This window comes from Dipodomys ordii, unplaced genomic scaffold (assembly GCF_000151885.1).
Source record: "Dipodomys ordii isolate 6190 unplaced genomic scaffold, Dord_2.0 Scaffold4, whole genome shotgun sequence".
Taxonomy (NCBI): Eukaryota; Metazoa; Chordata; class Mammalia; order Rodentia; family Heteromyidae; genus Dipodomys; species Dipodomys ordii.
In genome coordinates, this window is record NW_012267220.1 from 26,397,451 (window position 1) to 26,409,664 (window position 12,214).

Sequence of the window (12,214 nt, forward strand, 5' to 3'; positions counted from 1 at the left end):
TCCTTCCTTTCTTTCTTTCTTTCTTTCTTTCTTTCTTTCTTTCTTTCTTTCTTTCTTTCTTTCTTTCTTTCTTTCTTTCTTTCTTTCTTTCTTTCTTCCTTTCTTTCCCTCCCTTCCTTCTTTCCTTCCTTTCTTCCTTTCTTTCTTTTCTTTTCTTCCTTTTTGTTGGTAGTGGGCCCTGAACTCTGGACCTGGGCACTATACCTCAGCTCTTCAGCTCAAGGCTAGTGCTCTACCACTTGAGCCACGGCAGCACTTCTGGCTTTTTCTGCTTATGTGGTGCTGTGGAATTGAACCCAGGGCCTCATGTATGCAAGGTAAGCACTCTACCATTGAGCCACCTTCTCAGCCCTAAAAGAAACTTTTTTATGGTAGGTCAATCATCTCTTTATTTTCCTGCTACTGGGTCTTCAACTCCGATCCTCTTTTCAATTTACCAGACTGACTATCATTTAATCTGAGAAAGACAAAATACTTCTAAAAATCCTAAAAATAGTACTGTATCTCAAATTTCTCCTAATAGAGACAAAAGGCCTAGAGAATAGGTTTTGTTTCAAATTACATTTTCATAGCAAGATACAATTTTTTTAAATTTAGGCTTTTAGTGACAGTCAGAGTAACTAAAATATCTATAAAACATGCTTTGTCCTCATCACTAATTAAGACTTCAGTTATGTTTGCAATTTCTTTAAGTGTTGCATTATTTAATATTTAAAATTATTGTAAGAATAGAATCCAATATTTTTAATGTTATGCTCAGCCAGTTTACCAACTACTTTCTAAAAAGGAGCATTTCATTGGGGATAATATTCAATATATTTATTTACTTTGCTCTATACATGCTATGTATTTTCCAACATTGTTACATGTATTCTTTCCTGATAGTATAAAAATAGACCATAATCCTTAATAAGCAGTTATTGGAAAGAAATATATCTAGATACTGCTCTTTAGAGCTAAGCTGATAATAACAACCAAAGTTTAAAAAAAAGAAAAAGAAAAAAAATCAAAACAACTTATAAAAGCACCTGCTTTATATCAACATCTTTCTTCAATGTCTGGATAAGATAGAAATTCAATGTGTAGTCTCTGTGAAGCTTAGAAAAGGACAAGTCTTCAATTTAAAGGATCTAATAGCCTGAATGCCCCTTGAGAATCTAGATTAATGGAGGTTACTTAGAGGAATTACAGAACATAGAAAACTCAGCTAGAGAATGTGTAACACTTGGATCCAAAATCTAAAATGCTTTTTCCTGAGGCAAAAGCAAACAAAGAGAAAGGGCCACAGATGTAATAAAACACCAGTGATGTAAGATTTCCTGTTGTGTCTTTGGCTTTGCAGATTCATGTAGATTGACATATAAGTCTATGAATTATATCAGTGTAAAGTGGAGATTATGGAGAAACCTATGTTAATGATTACTATTCAATAGTTTCCAAATTCTCTTGTGATGTTGCTACCTAGGGTCAGCAGGTAAAAGCTGGCTCTACCTATGGAAATTTATTTTTGACTGGTTATTTTCCTTTCTAACAGTTGAATTGTATTCACTGACCTAAATGTTGAAATTAAAATATTATCAAAGAAATTACTGCAAAGTAGAAAAGTAAACTTCCATTCATATCCTCTTAGGAGGGTTAGAAATTTACTCGTCTGGCTTCCCTTTACAGGAAGAGGAAGCTACAGTTCATGAGGTGCCCAACATCATCCAGTAATAACGAGAAGGACTTCCCTGAGGACAGTGATGCTCTCAGGAAGTGGAGGCTGAGGAATTGAGGTCTGACAGCCTCCTCCAATTTATTTTTTTAAAACTCCACTCATTCGTATTGACCCATGATACTCAGGATGAAGTTTACCTTTGCAACGTCTGTTTTTTTTTTTAAATTTATGTTACATTTTTAAATGGAAGTTTGATGAGCAAGTCAACAGTCAACACAAGATTTTGGGAGATGAAAACAATGGGTAAGTTACTTGAAATAATAACTTATAAAGATAGGAAAACTAATTTTCATATAAAAATTATTTTCAATTCCTGTCTGAAAGCGCGTCCCTCCTTACCTGCAGCAACCATTTGGTCTGTTCATGAACTGATAATCAGGAACTGATTATCCAGGCAATCATAGGGCTGCTTATTTTTAGATGATCCCAGAGTTTTAAATTTTATACAGAACTGGAAACTTAATATAGAATTTTTAATATACCTGAATGGGGCCTGTAAAAGGCAATTACCATTTGCAATTAGCTCCATTTTCAACAACAAAGGATAAATTGAATCTAAAAAGTAAAAGGGATGCTCTCAGAATCAAGAATAGTTCCTCAAACTGCGTACCTTTCCATTGCTCCATTGTGAAAGCTTTTATATTTTTTTAAAAAATACTTTGCAAAAGAACAATGTGAATTGTGTGTCATGGTCTGGCATTGATTTCAGACATATGGAGCTGATGTCTCTAACTGAGACTTGTAAGAGAAACAACCAGGACTTTGTCACAATAGCTTCAGTGAAGTGTGATATGACCCACATATATCATTGTTTAAAGGCAACTTAGGAGCAGTCAGCCAAAAGTGCATCTGTAATTGGCTAGCATCCTAACAACTAGAAGAATACATGTATTTATGAAGACAAGATGGCTATAAGGCAAAATTCTCTGTGAGAGGATGATGGAGGAGTGTAGATTTTAATTTTCGGTGAGACATATAAAGGATAGGAAGCCAATTCCATTGTTTAATTACAAATAAGAATTCCCGACTACCAAAAGAATCCCGAGGGTTCAATGCATTGTAAGCTCTAGAGAATTTATTCTAACCAAATATTTTTAAGGCATGTGTTTGATAGCAGGGTTTATCCTTGTATTTATCTTTCTGAGCTGTTTGAATCATGCGAGTCCTACTTTATGTCTTGTTTTAGCTTCTTAAAACATGATTTTGTTGTCAGTGGCAGGAACACTAATATAAAAAGCAGAGATTGTGTGTTTCGTAGGTACACACAGATCATGATTGAGGGCCCTTCGGAAACTGCAGGTGCTCTTTCATTACATCAGAAAAGCAATTTTTTTTTCCTGTGTTACAAGTTTGTGTACTTATACTTTCCTAACTTGTTCCTTTCAGAATAATTTCCCCAGAGTCAAATCCCAGCCAAGTGCTTTACATATCGAGGCAGGCACAAAATGCTCGCTTGAGGCTTTTTGTGAAGTTGTAAAAGGTTGACAGTTTCTTTACTGGTTGGCTTAAGTATGAAATTGTAGAGGTTTTCATATCAGAACAGCTGCACTTAAAATTTCCATCACAAACATCTTCCCATTTATTCAAAACCAGGGCATAATTGGAAAAGCAGCCTCATAAGATTCTGGCTTTCTAAAGGAAAATAAAATTGGTTTTAAGCATACAAAGTATAAATTGATAACCATTGTTTTAGAGTAGAGTAGCAGTTACACATTCTTTTATGCCCTGTTAAACATTGGGTAAGCCAAATGCAAACTTGTCTGTGTTTGCCATCTACATCTGTTTGGCTTCATGTATATGATGCTATTTTACTACCTCAAGAGTAACTTTTTCCCTTATTTGTTGTAATGTAAATGACATTGGAAACAATTGTTATATATAGGTTGAAAAAAAACTATAAGCAAAATTGAAAGGATTTCTATGGATAGGATTTAAATGACTGAAAAGAGCATATTTTTATCTCTAAGATAAAAACATTATCATCTTTTTTTCTGACTGTTGCTCTGTGATTGTTCTGAAACCCCAAATCAAAATAAGTCAACATGGGAAGTGGTGCTGTGGCTCAAGTAGTAGAACGCCAGGCTTGAGCTGAAGAGCTGAGGGACAGTGCCCAGGCCCAGAGTTCAAGCCCCATGACCAACAAACAAACAAACAAACAAAAAGCCAAACAAAAACAAGAGGAAGTGTACTCATTACCTCACTCATGTAACTGTAACCCTCTGTATAGTATCTTTACAATAAAAAAAAAAACAAAGTAAGTCACAATGAAAAAGAAATAGTTCTTCCCCTTTACAAAGTAGCAAATGCAACTGTCAATTTCCCTCAGAACTGTAAGTGGCTTTTATTAGTAATTTCTTAATCTCAGATGTAATTCTATTAAGTAATTTGGTTTCCAGAGGAATTTGAATAATTAAAGAGCAGCTGCTGATTTTCTCTGGTAGAGTTAAAAAACACTTTAATATTAGACAAATAGCAGAAATTATGAAAGAAAAAGTTTAAGTAGAAGGATTATTTTAACTAGCCAATTGATGAATTTATTTTATTTTATTTTTTATTGTGAAAATACTGTACAGAGGGGTTACAATTACATGGGCAAATTAATGAGTACATTTCTTATCAAGCATTGTAGCCTCCTTCTTTGTTTCCCCTTCCCATCCCTTCCCATCCTCACCCTGCCCCCACCACCCAATCCTCCCCTCTCCCCCCAGCCCAATTGATGAATTTAAACATTTCCATCTTATCATTTTTGTTTTGTACCAAAACATCTGACCTATTAGTTACAGATGGATGACATTAGTAGGAAAACAGCTTGATATTTAATTTTTTAGGTATCATAATGATAAATCTTCCCTCTGTCCCCCTTCATTTGTCTGTTCAACATCCATTTGGGACACATGAACTCAGGTTGACACTGTTACCTATTTTAGAACTGGGGTTAAAACTAGCATGGATAAATGAAATTCACAGATAACTTCAAGGTGTTTTCCCTTTCATCTCCCCAATCTCCCAGTCTCCAAATTTTTCAGAGACACTGAGATACAGTGAAATATACACAGTGTTTTTGCTTTTCCTTCCAATCCTTACCTTGGTTGATAATGTTAACAGAAGTCTGGGGAAACTGGATTGCTCAGTACCGGATGAGGGAAAAGGCATGCACTTTTAACTCCTTGATCTTAGGTGAACATGGATTTACTGAACAATGCTTCCTAGCAAAACCATTTTGTCTCCAGCCCCTAGTAGTTATAACTTGTTTTTTGGTGAGGAAAAACCTTCTTGTTGCTGAGCAATTGCTCAGTACCTAATGAGATAAGGCAGACAGCTTCCATTTTGTCTGGTGGATGAGTACTTATCTGTGGTTGATTACCCAAACATGGAGATAGCGTTTCTTGTCTTTGGTATTCTCTGTTCAACGGTGCAGCTGAAGCTAGAGGAAGCTGTGAACTTGACAGCTGAAGACTATGAAAGCTAGATCAAACATCTGAAAATCTGTTCCTTAGCTACACAACTACTTTAATAAGGCAGCTCATCTTTCTTTGGTGGCAATACTCATGGTAGAACTGTATTTGTCAGTTTCTGTGTAATAATCATTTTATTTTAATGAAAAATATGGAGGTAGTTAGATGGTTAAAAACAAATTCAGAAAAAAAGTCTTATGTAATTCCTGGTAGAAATTGCTCTTTAAAATTTGGATTATGCAAACCAGGTGCTAGTGGTTTATGCCTATAATCCTAACTACTCAGGCTGAGATTTGAGAACTGCAGTTCAAAGTCAGCCTGGGAGGACAAAGTCACAGGACTCTTAAATCCCATTAACTAGAAAGAAACTGGAAATAAAGATTCAAACAGCAGAGGCCTATACTTGAGTGAGAAACGCTAATCAGAGCTCAGTGCCCCAAGTTCAAGCCTCAGCATTTGCATAAAAATAAAATAAATTAAACGTAATTGGATAATATTCTCTGTGTAGATATTAGTTTATTTATTTTGAAAGGCAAATGGCAGTCAAATCAAGAATCTATATTTCTTTGTAAACAATGACTAAGTGCATAATGAGTTACACTCATCCTATATTCTTTTCATTATGCAGAAGCATTATTATTCCAGCTTTACAGAGAAATAGTCTTGGCATCCAGGACTTAAATCTCCAGTATCTAAACACAAGGAGGTGCTATAAGATAACATTAGGGAACACTTGCTTTTTAGATTTCACAGATTCTTGTTACATAAAGCCCATTAACTAACCTGCTCGGAGAGGCCGTCAGTGTTCAAACTCTAAGCTGTGCAGCATAGCTGACCATTTTCTGGAATAGGGGAATTCTCTCTGGGGGACCGGTGTGATAGCTTTGTGAAGATTTCAGGGGCAATAATAAAGTTTTGATGTTTTCTAGACCCCTATATAAACCAAGAACTGTTTGTGGAAAGGCAGTAAAAAAGTGCTGATACCATTTTTATTTTGTATGTTAATTGTCACTATTCAGTTTAAAATGCAAAGAAGAAGCCAGGATAGACACAACACAAAATTCTAGAGCTGGTGTATTGCTTTGTGCCTGAGTAAGAATTTGCTTTTCCAAACTTACTAGGTTTCTCAGGACAACCTTTCTTAGGTATATAAAGAGAAATTTATTTATGATTTCCTGCTGAACCAATAGTATCTTCTCCTAGGAGAAATAGTCTAATAAATAATTTGGTGGAGAGATAGAACTGAGATCTCAAATTCAGGGCTTTATCCTTGCTAGGCAAGTACTCTACCTCTGCCTTCTCCTGCTTCTAGTTTTAATTGTTTATCAGATAGGGTCTTGCATTTTTCCTTGGTGCTTACTTCAGACCACAGTGTTCCTAACTATACTCTTGTGTAGCTGACTTTAAAAGCCCATGTCATCAAGCCTAGTCTAGTAATTTTCTAAATTAGGTATAATTTACATTAAATAAAACTAACCAGTTTTGTTTTGGTGCAGTCCTGGGCACCAGGAAACTTAGGGCCCGAACTCTGTCCCTGAGTTTTTTTGTTCAAGGCTAGTGCTCTACCATTTGAACCACAGCTTCCCTTCCAGCTTTTTTGGTAGTTAATTAGAGATAAGAGTCTCACAGACTTTCCTGCTAGAGCTGGCTCTGAACCATGATCCTTAGAGCTCAGACTCTTGAGCAAAGATTACAGGTGTGTAGCACCAAGGATGCTATTATTTTTTCTTTAGTGCCATTCCTGGGGATTGAGTTCAGGGCCTGATGTTCAGTCCCTGAGTTTTGTTTTTTGTTTTTTGGGGTTTTTTTTGCTCAAGGCTAGTGTTCTACCACTTAAGTCACAGCTCCACTTCTAGCCCAGGCTGACTTTGAATGTGATCTTTAGAAGTCAGCCTCCTGAGTAGTTAGGATTATAGGTGTGAGCTGCCATGCTAGACCTAAAACTAATCAGTTTTAACCACCAATTGATGAAATTTTACCACATATATAGTGTGCCTTAGCCTCCCTGGGCTCTATTCTAGTGCTCTACCACTTGGGCCACAGTGCCTCTTCCAGCTTTTTCTGAATAGTTTATTGGAGATAAACTATTCTGGACGTTCTTGCCTGAGCTAGCTTCGAACCATTATCCTCAGATCTCAGCCTCCTGAGTAATTAGGATTACAGGTGTAAGCCACCAGTCTCTGGCTTTATAATCTGTTTTTTTTTAAGGGACAATACCATATTACACTAATACCAATAGGATATGAAAGTTCCAGTCTTCTTACCAACATGTGGTATGATCTTTTTAATTTTAGCCATTCCTAGTGGTTTTAATGTGTATTTCTACTAATGACTAGTAATACCATTTTCTTTTATTTTTAAGATGCTGTACAGAGGATTACAGTTATATGAGTAAGGTAATGAGTACATTTCTTGTCGTGCATTGTTACCCCTTCCTTTGTTATTCTCCCATTATCCCTTTCCTCCCCTACCTCCCTCACTCCCTCACCCCCAACTTGTAAAGTTCATTTTCAACGTAGTGTCTTGTGGGTATCATTGTTGCAATGGGTCATCCTGTATCTTTGTTTCAGCATTTTGTTTTTACCCGTCCCCTCCCCAAATTAGACAGATGGGTAATACCATCATTTTACATGTTGATTTGCCCCCTATAAATTTATTTGGAGATATCTCATTCAAACATTTGGCCAATTTTTAATGGGGCTGTGCTTTCTTATTGTTTGGGGAGTTTTTTTAATAATTTTTATTTTTTTAATTGTGAAAATACTGTACAGAGGGGTTACAATTACATGGGCAAGATAATGAGTACATTTCTTATCAAGCATTGTAGCCTCCTCCTTTGTTTACCCTTCCCATCCTATTTGGGGAGTTTTAAAAATATGTATGTCATTTTTCATGTGCATTTGGTTCAGATATACTTTTCCTCCTTTGTGGGTCATGCCCTCTCATTTCCTATGTTTTCTTTTTTTAAAGAGCAGACATTTTTAGTTTTGATGGTGTCATTTGTTTTTTATGATCAATGACTTTTTTTAAACTGTTGCTAAGAAATCTTTGCTTGATGCAAGATCACAAAAATTTTAATGTTTTCTTCTAGAAGTTTTATAGTGTTATGATTTTACTTTAGGCCCATGGTTATTTGTGTAAATTTTGCATATGTTGTTAAATTGGATGAAATTTCACTCATTTTTAGCATATGAAATCTAAATTTTCCAGCATCTCTTCTAAAAAAAGACTGTAGTTTTCCTGCTGTTTTCACATATTTGCAAAAAAAAAAAATCAAGTGTTCGAGGGCTGAGTATGGTAGCTCATGCCTGTAATACTAGCTCACAGGGGCAGAGATGGAACAATTGACATTTAAGATCAACCTGAGTAAAATCTAGCAAAACTTTATCTCAACAAAACAAGCTGTGTGTGGTGGTTTGTGTCATCTGGCTCTGGGTAAAAAGAAGAAATACTAAGTGAAAAGTAATAATTCTAAGCCTCCATCAGAAAGAATGACATCGCCCCAATTGTTAGGAAATTGAAAGACTTGGAAAAAATTATATTAAGTGAAGTAAGCCAGGCCCAAAGAAACATAGGTCCCGTGGTTTCCCTTATTTGCAAAAACTAGTATATGTCTGAGACAAGCAGAAAAGGTCAAAAGCTATGTACATATGACCAGATAAGATGTTAAGTGAAATGAAACCCAAGATAGGGACACAAATGGTTTTCTCTTTCTTGCTATTGTTTCTAACATATTTATAATGCACCACGTGATTTTTTGTTTCTTTGTATTCTCCTCCCCCAAAGTATAAACCCTTGTTTTCACTGCATTTGATGTCGGTGCCCTGCATCTTGTAAATATACTTCTCTAGCTTGGGGAGGGGAAGAGAAAAAACAAAATGCTTAAATAGGGATATAGGTTGACCCATTGTAACAATGAAATGTAGAAGACACTATGTTGAAAAACGAACTTTACAATTTAGGCAGGGACAGGGGGAGTATAGTTGTGGAGGTGGGAGGGAAGGGAAGGTAGGGGAAAAACAAAGGAGGAGGTAACAATGCTTGATAGGAAATGCACTCATTACCTTACTCATGTAACTGTAACCCCTCTGTACAGTATTTTTTACAATAAAATGTATTAAAAATAATAAACTAAAGAGAAAAGAGAAGGATGGCAATATGGCACGATTGGTAGAGTGTTTGCCTAGGAAGCATGAGACCCTGAGTTCAAAACTCAATACTGTCAAAACAAAACCCCAACATAAAAACAAAAGAATTCAACTGTCCATATGTATGTTGCCTTATTTCTGTATTCACCCACTGATCTGGTGACCTATTTATTCTATGTAGATATTAACTGGACCTAAACTTCTTTCCAATCAAGGACATTGAGATTGGTTTGGTAATAGGCTAGTGATCTGTTTTCCTACGTTTACACCAGCAAGACCACCCTGCCTTTCTTCCTGTTTGTAGCTACATAGTATGTGCAGTCCAGTGCAAAGTGAAAATATTGTGTGTATATATACATAAATATATGTATATATACATATATATGTATATATACATATATATATGTGTATATATATACATATATATATGTATTTGTGGGTCGTGGGGCCTGAGCTCTGGGCCAGGGCACTGTCCCTCAGCTCTTCAGCTCAAGGTTAATGCTCTACCACTTGAGCCACAGCACCACTTCTGGCTTTTTCTGCTTATATGGTGCTGAGGAATTCAACCCAGGGCCTCATGCATACAAGGCAAGCACTCTACCACTGAGCCACCTTCCAAACCCATTAAAAATATTAAACATTTTAAGGTAGTGAGTATTACACCAAAGAGTATTAAACCAAACACGGGGCATTTCTAAAAGGGTTTTAACTTCAATATTTTCTTTTCTTGTACTCTTTCTTGCAAAGAAATATAGACAGGTAGGTAGGTAGGTAGGTAGGTAGGTAGATAGATAGATAGATAGATAGATAGATAGATAGATAGATAGATAGATAGATAGATAAATAGATAGATAGATAGATAGATAGATAGATAGATAGATAGATAGATAGATAGATAGATAGATAGATAGATAGATAGATAGATCTCAGATTATAAGCTCCATTTTGTAGGAAGACTGCTAGGTTTTTTTCATGGCTTTTGTCTGTTCTGTGCTTCTACGGTCTGGAAATTATCTCAAGGCAGTCTTGTTTCTTGTTTTCTTGTTTCACTGCCCATCACTGTCTGATGTTCAGTAGCTTGACAACTATGGTTGCATATATTTTTGTTGTTTTGATTTCTTTTTGTCATTTCAGGTTGGACAGCAAATATGGTACCTTCTTGAAAAGAAGTAGAGGCAATTTCCTTACTGGATCTTTATTTATTTAATTTAATTTTATTTTATATTTTTTGCCAGTCCTGGGGCTTGAGCTCAGGGCCTGGGCACTGTCCCTAAGCTTCTTTTGCTCAAGACTAGCACTCTACCACTGGAGCCACAGCTCCACTTCTGGCTTTTTCTGTGTAGGTGGTACTGAGGAATTGAACCCAGGGCTTCATGCATGCTAGGCAAGCACTACCACTAAGCCACATTCCCAGCCCCTTACTCAATCTTTTTAAATGTTACTTTAATCATCAGTATATCTTTTTTAAAGAACTTGAAGCTCTTTAGCTCTTTAGTGGTCATTGTCCTCCCTCCCTCCGTCCCTCCCTTCCTCCCTCCCTTCTTCCCTTCCTTCCTTCCTTCCTTCCTTCCTTCCTTCCTTCCTTCCTTTCTTCCTTCACTCCTTCCTTTCCTCCTTCCTTCCTCCCTTCCTTTCTCCCTTCCTTTCTCCCTTCCTTGCTCTTTCACTGGGGCTTGAACTCAGGACCTCCCCTTTAACTTGGCTTTTCCTCAAAGCTTGTGCTCTGTCACTTGATCCACATTCCACTTCCTGACAACTATTTTTATTAGAAAGGGAGAAGGAATCTTTTCTCTATGGCTTGCCCAAACATGACATAGGACGTTTTCATCCCTGCTCCCTTTTGGAGTGACAAAAGAACTTTGTTTACACTATAGAGCAATGAAAATGGTACTTTTCATCTCTGCAAAATACTAAATATGTAAACTGGGATCCAATTTTAATTTGCTCTTGGGTAGTACAGTGACACTTAAGAAAATTACATAATTTAAATCTAAACTACTAAGATTTCTTTATTTTATTGTCAACTCTAGAAAGGCCATACAAAGCCTTAATTACATAGATTCTTTTTTAGTATAACTGAGTTAATACAAATTGTGCAGCTTCCCTTTCTTGTGACATCACAGGATGTTACTTTGACTTATAATAGAACAAAATTCTTTGCCCACCTTAAACACACACACAGACACAACAACAACAATAATAACAACAATATCAGTGACACTTATTTTGCATTTGATGTCAAACACCTTTAGAGTTTGTACTTTATTTACTAAACTCTCTGCAATTTTGGCCCATTCCAATTGGCACATTTGGGTGATAATTTCTGGCTAGGATAAAGCGTGAATGCTTTGAAAAGTCTTCTGAAGCAGCCTCTGCAACAGCTTCTGTTGGCAAAGCACAGCCCAGAGCAGCGTCAACAACCCTCTCCCGCTTCCCTGCATTGTCTCTGAGACCTTTCTGCAGATGCTCCATAAGAATGCCTAGCTTTATTCTGTCTGGTGGGATCTGGTGCTTTGGAAGAAGGGAAAGCCACCCCCAGGATCTGGTTGGGTGACCACACGATACAATAATGTTTGTATTCATGCTTATGCATATCTGTGAACTTCTGGTTTGAAATTGACATTTATTTTGTGAAATGAGTCATGATGTTTTCCTGTGTAAAGTTTGGGATCACCAAGACATTTTGGATGTGATTTTATAATGGCTTTGTTGGAAGAGAATTTTGAAACAAATGAAAATAAGGATGAAAGGTATCATTCTAAAAATCCTATAAATGTGTTACACATTTAACACTTTTTTCTTTTAAAAGCTCAAGATTAAATGTCATACAGCTATTGAGAAAGTGTGTGAGGGCAGGAATCATGGGCATGTGTGGCTATTTTCCTCTAGGAGAA